Source organism: Triticum aestivum, chromosome 6D (genome assembly GCF_018294505.1).
Source record: "Triticum aestivum cultivar Chinese Spring chromosome 6D, IWGSC CS RefSeq v2.1, whole genome shotgun sequence".
Taxonomy (NCBI): Eukaryota; Viridiplantae; Streptophyta; class Magnoliopsida; order Poales; family Poaceae; genus Triticum; species Triticum aestivum.
This window is the reverse complement of record NC_057811.1, coordinates 445,207,109-445,214,863: the sequence shown is the minus strand read 5'-3', so window position 1 is coordinate 445,214,863 and position 7,755 is coordinate 445,207,109. Positions and strand designations below refer to the sequence as shown.

The following is a 7,755-nucleotide window of genomic DNA, read 5'->3' as shown; positions in this document are numbered from 1 at the left end:
TGTTTGTCAATGTATCCACACATGTACTAAGTTTCCGGTTAATACAATTCTAGCATGAATAATAAACATTTATCATGAAATAAGGAAATAAATAATAACTTTATTATTGCCTCTAGAGCATATTTCCTTCATTAATCACTCTAAACCTCTGGTTATAATCCACTACGTGAAGGAACATTACTACTTTCTCTTCCATAGTGGTGTGGATACTATTTTGTAGCAAACCGGTCTCTTTCCCTAAATGTGTCAACAAGCTTGGCAAAACGTGATCTTCACATTTGAAGCATGTTCACGACCTCTACGTCATAGCCCATATAGATGTAGTTTAGATTAAACATCCTCTCTTTGTCTCGGGCTAACAATAGGTAATACAGGTCACAATCTTTTCAATGCGACGAATCGCTCTCTTGTGTATCAAAATGACTCATGCCTAAAACACATCTATGAGTGTCGATGCCTGAACTACCAGCTTCATCTATTCACCCTAGTGAAATCGTTGTTGCAGGAAGTACTGGCAAAACCAATCCTAGAACCTGCCTAACGGTGGAGGGTGGTGGTATGCTACTTACCTCCATTGCAACCGATAACTCGCCCACCCGGAGATGAAGTAAACAAGACGGAGATGAAGGGGACAAGCAGGTCCTTGTTCCAGAGATTTAACTCCCTGTCTTCGCTGCATCCGCGGATCTGAATCGCTGACGTCACCAGTGCGAAGAACTGAGGTTTGATTTGTTCTACCGCTAGAGGTCAGCAAGTAAAAGGCGGGGGGGGGGGGGGGGCAAATTTTGGTCTCCTGCCATCTCCATGCCGATTTCCTCTGCATCATCGTGCATGCCACCGATTCAGCCTGGCTCACTGCAAACGGTCGATTCGATTGTTCATAGCGAGTAAGCCTCTGGGCTACTTTAAGCTTCATGCTCGTGCTGGCCAGGCTCTCCTATACGCAACCAAATAGTATTTTCTTGCATCCAATTGGCATGTTTGGGAGAGCCGAAGGCAACTAAACATGCCCTTATTAACGTTTTGCTACAACGATGAGTACATCTATAAATACATTATGCTCCCTATTTTGGAGCTCTAGCACTCAATTGAGGTGTTCCATTTTGGATTAGACTCAGGATTTTGACTGGTTCAATGATTCTGATTGAGGTTATTTTGGGTTTGGTTCATAGTTTTTATTCCATGTAGGTGTTCAATTTCAGGTCTCGCTCATAATTTTGATTGGGTCAACAATTTTGATACATCTCCAATTTCGAATTTGGTTCATGATTTTGACCGAGTCAATGATTTCTTAAATCAATCAGCAACAGCCAGCCTATAAAAGCACATGAGTCACATGCAACCTCTCATCGCCTGGCAAAAAATAATCATCAACATGCGAGACTGTAGTACCAATATTGTACATATGATTGCCAGCGTAAGAAACTTTCCCACATATATGTGGGTTGATTGGCAGATAACACAAAATCACACATCTAGAAAAGGCCCACCAAAACAATGCATTATAAAAAAATAAAAAAATACACCATCATCTTCCTCATGCACCAGACCAAATAAAAAGATTATGAAATCTCGAAAAGGAAACAACACAGTAAAGCACGCACAACCCTTCTAGTAACTTACTAAACTACAAACTAGAACTAGTCAGTGTACCCATCATGGCTTGCAGCTTGCAGCAAATTTACTCGTCAGTACGTACATTTAACGTATTTATATAATTTTTAAAAAAATTCGATCTATTCATCTTCAATTATGACAGCACAACGAACACCATAAATAATAAAATGTACATCCAGAATCGTAGACCACCTAGTGACGACTACAAACACTGAAGCGAGCCGAAGACGCGCCGTCATCATCGCCCCTCCCTCGCTGAAACCGGACAAAACTTGTTGTAGTAGACAGTCGGGAAGTCGTAGTGTTAAGGCCCCATAGAACCAGCGTACCAGAACAACAACCGCCGTCGATGAAAACACATAAACGTAGATGATCGACGACCAAATCCGAGCAAATCCGCTAAAGACAGATCTACCGAAGACAACCTCCACACGTTCACTCATGATGCTAAATGCAACATCGAGACGGGGGCTAGCCGGGAGAACTTTATTCAATTTTCAGAGAGCCGCCGCCGTCTAGCCTTCCTAGGCAGGATACAAACCTGATATCTCGCTTCAAAACTGTCCCGTCCAATTTCTCGTGCTATGTGCCCCCTTTATCTCCAGCATAAAAGATCAAACTACGTAGATCAGTTAGTGATTACACGGTTATGTGCCCCCTTTGTCATTCCCTTTATTTAAAACAAAGCCCTCCCGCCAGTAATATTAGTACCTTTTAATATATGACCAAGTCTTTTCATGCATAATATTAGTACCTTTTAATTGGTAGGGTGTCAATTATTGCATAGACTTAATATAAAATTTGCACTTTGTACAAATGTAGAAGTAAATAATATAGCAACTGAAGCACAAGTAAATATGGGAATGGTACCAATAGTAATTAATGCCATAGTGTACAAACCCAGACACATCTGAAACATCTAAAACAAAGCCCTCCCGCCAGGAAGGGCCGGGATCCACCGCGCCCCCATGGCCCTAAGGGAGGCGCGGACCGGAGGCAGCTGTGTGAAGAGGCGTCGTGGCACATCACGTTCACCGTATATACAACTGCTGAAATTTTATGATTACACAGCATTTACGGAATTCACATGTGAGCACACACATTAGAGTCGAGCAGAACACAAGATGAGTTCCGCGACCAATTGTCATGTAAACACATCAAACTTTTGTCCCAACGCACCAGTACACCAACATTTGCATGCCGAACATCAAGCAGAGAACTATGTGGGTGCAAAGCAGTACAACAGTAGTACTATGAGATACACTATCTCTGAAACCCTAACACGCCAGAAATAAAGCCAAGGATGAGTTGCCAGACCACACCGGGGCACAGAGGACCCCTTGTTACGTATACCGGTCGCTCGACTGGCCGAAGTGGTCGGAGAAGCTGAGATGGTGGCCGTGATGGTGGAAGAAGTCGTCGTCTTTGCGCGCCGCTTGAATCATGGTGAAGGCGGGAGCCGGGGCGGCGACTCTCTTGCTGTTCTCTTGGGAGGACATCGCCTTGGACGCCGAGTTGCTTCGGTCTCCGGCTGCGCCGCTGCCTAGCCGTAGATGGGTTGAACCCAAGGAATTCGCGCCATCCGCAATGGCCTTCGTGCATGCACTGCCAGACTGCTGCTGCTGCTGCTTCAGCTGTTTGGAATTGAGGAAACGTCCCCCGGAACCTCTTGCCCGCTTCATCGCGTGAAGATGGCGAGACTCGTGGAGGTAGGGCTGCAGATGGAGATTGCGTTCAAAGTCAGGCCAACCAGAAACGAGCAGCGATACAAATGTTATGTTATTTTCATAGAAATACAAAAAGTTTACATTTCACATAACCATAGGCACTATGGGAAACTAGTGGCTGCACCCACCTTCTCTCTAGGCACTATATGAGCTTCTTAAGTTGCGAGAGGCAAGAAATATAAGAGCGTTTTTTACACTAGAGTAATGTTAAAAACGCTCTTATATTATGGGACGGAGGAAGTAATTAACAACGGTAAAGTAAACAAAGGACAAGCGGCAAGAACCTTTCTGTTTTTTGTGAGTTTATTCTGGGCCTCTAACTTGGCGCGCAGCTGCCTTCGCCGGAGAATCCCATTATATTGTTTGGGATTGACAAATATGGGCTCATCCGCTGCTAATTCGACAGGCAATGGAACTCTTGCGGTCGCAGATGCCCCTCCTTCCGCCATGAGGGGCTGGAACTGTTCCATGTACAACTGGTCAGTCAAGATCCATGAAAAATTGAAAAATGTACATAGGAATGCCTCATGTAGTGTCAATAATTATGATTTACATATGGCCTTGCCGATTATCTTTGCCTGTCTAGGTGCTGATATAGTACCAACCTAGGAGAATGGTTAAAGGCATCTTCCGTACCATATGACAAGGTAGCACTGCACAATACTATTGGTACTCAGGCTGTACATGATTGCAATAACAGAACCGCAGCAGCAATATATGCAGATCTGGCTGATCACTATACAGGGGCAGGACGGGTCACGTATTCACTTTCTCTAACTATACCTAGTGACTAACAGGACACCACATGCGTCTCAGGGAGTTGCAGGTACACTACACTACTGGTGGAGCCATAAATATGTGATTACGAAAGCAAGGTTTGGCCCAGGAAGCACCAACCGGCCTTCCAGAGCAATTACCACTGCTCTGAAAACCTAGGAATTACCTACAAGCTGGTACCACATGCATCCGGCCTCTACATAACTAGATGCACATAGCCTTTACAAAGCCACGAGAGTTCACACAAATCAGAAGCACATGACATTGTTTAACGCATAAGGAAGAACAGCCTAAGGCAACGGAGGACTGGGTTTATAAAACTAGTGGGTATGCGGATGAGAAAGAAATTGAAATCTGGTTCATGCAAACTAATGATATCTAGACCATAACACGATATTCTCATCACGGCCTAGTAGAAAATAGTGATCAATAGAGAATTCAAGAATCAGACCCACCAGCACATTTTTCGAACCAACTGTAATTGCTCATAACCATAAAACAGCAGTTTTATCAAGGGAAAAATACAAGTTAATGTAAATGGAAAAAAATTGTGCATTCTCATTAGTATCTTGCTTACAAATAAAACCTGCCATTAGAGTTTACAGTATACTGGTGATTTTTAGTATGCGTGGACTATGTTTAACACCCATTCATGCTTGAGTTAAGACGATTTTTGCTAGGAATCACCGGGGGAGAGGTTGGTCCCCAAATCTTATGTTAGATGAACAGATTATAACTCACACATGTTTATGTTAGATTAAACCAGGCCGTCTCACTTGAAAAATATTTATATGGAAAAATGCAAACTACTAACCCATTTTAACCTTCTACATGCATGATATCATTGCAAGATGGACTGTTGAAAGGATGATAAGGGATTCCACTCAGCATGTCTTCAGATTACTATATGCGCTGATTAAAATGTTATAGGCTTATAAGCTCCCTCAGCGGTGAATTAAAATATAACCGGAGTCGACAACTTGATAGCGTGCAAAAACATGTTTGAAAGACATACCATAGCCCGTGACCCATAGGCCGCCCAAACAGAACCAGAATCATTGAATGGGTATGAAATGCAAGCCTGGATGATATGTGGAAATATGTTATCAGTCACACACCGCGGAATCAAAGAACATGACTGAATCTCTTTTGGTGTTTCCTAAACGAAGTTCAGTTCGTCATGAGAGGCAGAGCTTACCATTGGGTGGCCATAGTCAGTGTTTTGACTTGCAAATACAGAATGCTTATCACCAAAAGTCAAAGTTGACCTCATATGATCGTCAACCGATTTCCCAAAGGAGTCACCTGATGAAAGAATGGGACGCTGCATTATTGCAGAATGCCAGATAACGAAATGAATCAACAGTAATGATCCTACACATCCAGACCAGATAAATCGAGTTATCAACCAAATTATTTACTAGCTTGATATTTCTGATGCTAACCAACTGAAGGTCGAGAACGACATCACAATGCTGTCTGTTCATGTCTTTTTCAGCTCTCACCAAGTGTCATCAGGAACAGCTAGCATGCAATTTCTTCTAGTTATACTATGGTTAGTGAAATGACAAGGCTAAATTAACACAAACAGAGGAACCAGCGCAGGGCGTAGGTATGGGGCAAGGTTGTTAACTGTTTATGCTACCTCTAGTAGTAAACAAAAGGCAGGGGGTCAATTATTAGCCGGCCAAGCCATAATTAATGGCGATGATGGCATCCCAATTCCCAAGAACATGCATGTAGACAAGGAGCTGCTCAAGGCGAAAAGTCAAGAACAGCTCCCAGCCCAAATCCACACACCATCAAATTATGAAATTAACAGAGCAGCTGTTTGGGAGTCTTTTTCGAAAAAAAAAAACTGTTTGGGAGTGGGAGATCCTCAAGCCCAACTGCATCCATGCCCACCGACTGACATGCAAACCAAATCCACATAAATATCATGCAAGATTCTCCCAGCCAAGAACCGCCGAAGAAAGATTCACGTTCTGCGACCACGAAATCATCTAGCAGGACGACGCGGGAGGGCGGAACGATCGAAAAGACCTTAGAGGTAGATGGGAAAACCTTTGGGATCGTAGGAGGAAGACGAAGAAGAGGGGAGAAGCATGGCTCCCACGCGCCTCCTCCCTCCCGCCGCCCTCTCTCGGTGCGTCCGCCCCCGGGAAGCTAGCTTGCCTCCGCCGTCCCTTTGCGCTCCCTCTCTGTCTGCCCCCCGCACGCCCCTCCTCGACCGCGTCACTCCACTTGGGCTCTCCCTTTTATCCATTGTTCCAAGGAGCACCCTCAGCTCTTATTTTATTGTGCGCCTCCGTGTGTCTGCATCTGGTGCCCCATTTGCACTATTGCATTATGCTGCCCAAGTGGGAGAGAACATTGGCAATAGAAAAATGCAAATGGTTTGGCTTTCCCCACAGCAAATTCCAAGTTTGCAATGCGCATGAGCTGGGTTTTTTGTATGGGGGAGAAGGGAGTGGTTTTATAGTTTAACCCATGGAGGGAACCGATGTGTTTCCTAGTTCTAGGTTATGGGCATATGCTACATCATTGTCATTCGTGAGGACTGATAAAACCGTGATAACGACAGACATTATCATGACCATGTATGGTTGTTCCAACATGATGTTGGTTTGCTCGAGAGAAAGTAATGGGTGAATTTCTAACTGTGCAAGTTGATGCTGGTGACAACATAGTAGCGTGGAAGACTTTTACTGCTCAGTTTACTTTTTACCGTAGTTACGTATGAGTTATCTTTTTTTATGAAGAGCGCAATGGTTTTATAGTTTAGCCCAAAGGAGGGGACCAATTCTTGGGTATATAGAAATGCCATAGTTGTTCGAGAAGGCCTATAGATTAAACGGTGATAGAGACAGACATTATCATGACGATATATGATTTGGTTGCTATAGAATTTTGGTTTCCTCGAGAATAAAGTGACATGTAAATTGATAACTATGCAAGTTGATGCGAGTGACAATGTAGTGGCGTGAAGATATTTTGGTTCTTAGTGTACTTTTTGTTTACGAGGACTGTCATAAAAGCAATGACTTTGTGTTTGAAGAAGTATTAGGTAAATTTATAACAACACAAGTTGATGCGAGTGAAAGCATAATAGCGTAATGGGTTTTACAATGTGTTTTTTTCATGAGTGCAATGCTCATAGCAGAGACAAGCCATGTGAGACCTTCTCCTCCATGGACCATGTGTCGTATAGAAAACACTTAACATGATGGCAGCTTTTATATTTCGTGTAGTTAATTCATTGCGAATTAGAAAATCAAATGTCCATATATTTACTTACACGGCTGTCTGAATCATACCACATACTACTTGATCGATAAAATTATTTTGTTGAATATATATACCATCAAGGAAACAGTATAGCCATCTAAAAATCCTTTTGCATAAAAAAGAAAGAGAAGTGGTCCAAGCCCATGTACCCATAGCAAGAAGCATTGTGGATGTCATGCATGCCACTCATGGTAACCAAAGAGGGAGAGTAATATATTTTTTAGGGGTGGGAGGAAAATATATATCCACTAAACACCATGACTTGCCAAAAATTCCTGTTGGCAACGTCAAGCCATGGCCCACCCGTGACCCGGCTACCATTCATGAAGTCACCGTTGCTGCCGAG

General features: G+C 43.2%; 1 pseudogene; it reads right to left on the bottom strand.

The window, feature by feature from the left end:
- Window positions 1-272: 272 nt before the first annotated feature.
- Window positions 273-6,167, bottom strand: LOC123145720 (uncharacterized; annotated as a pseudogene).
- Window positions 6,168-7,755: the final 1,588 nt, after the last annotated feature.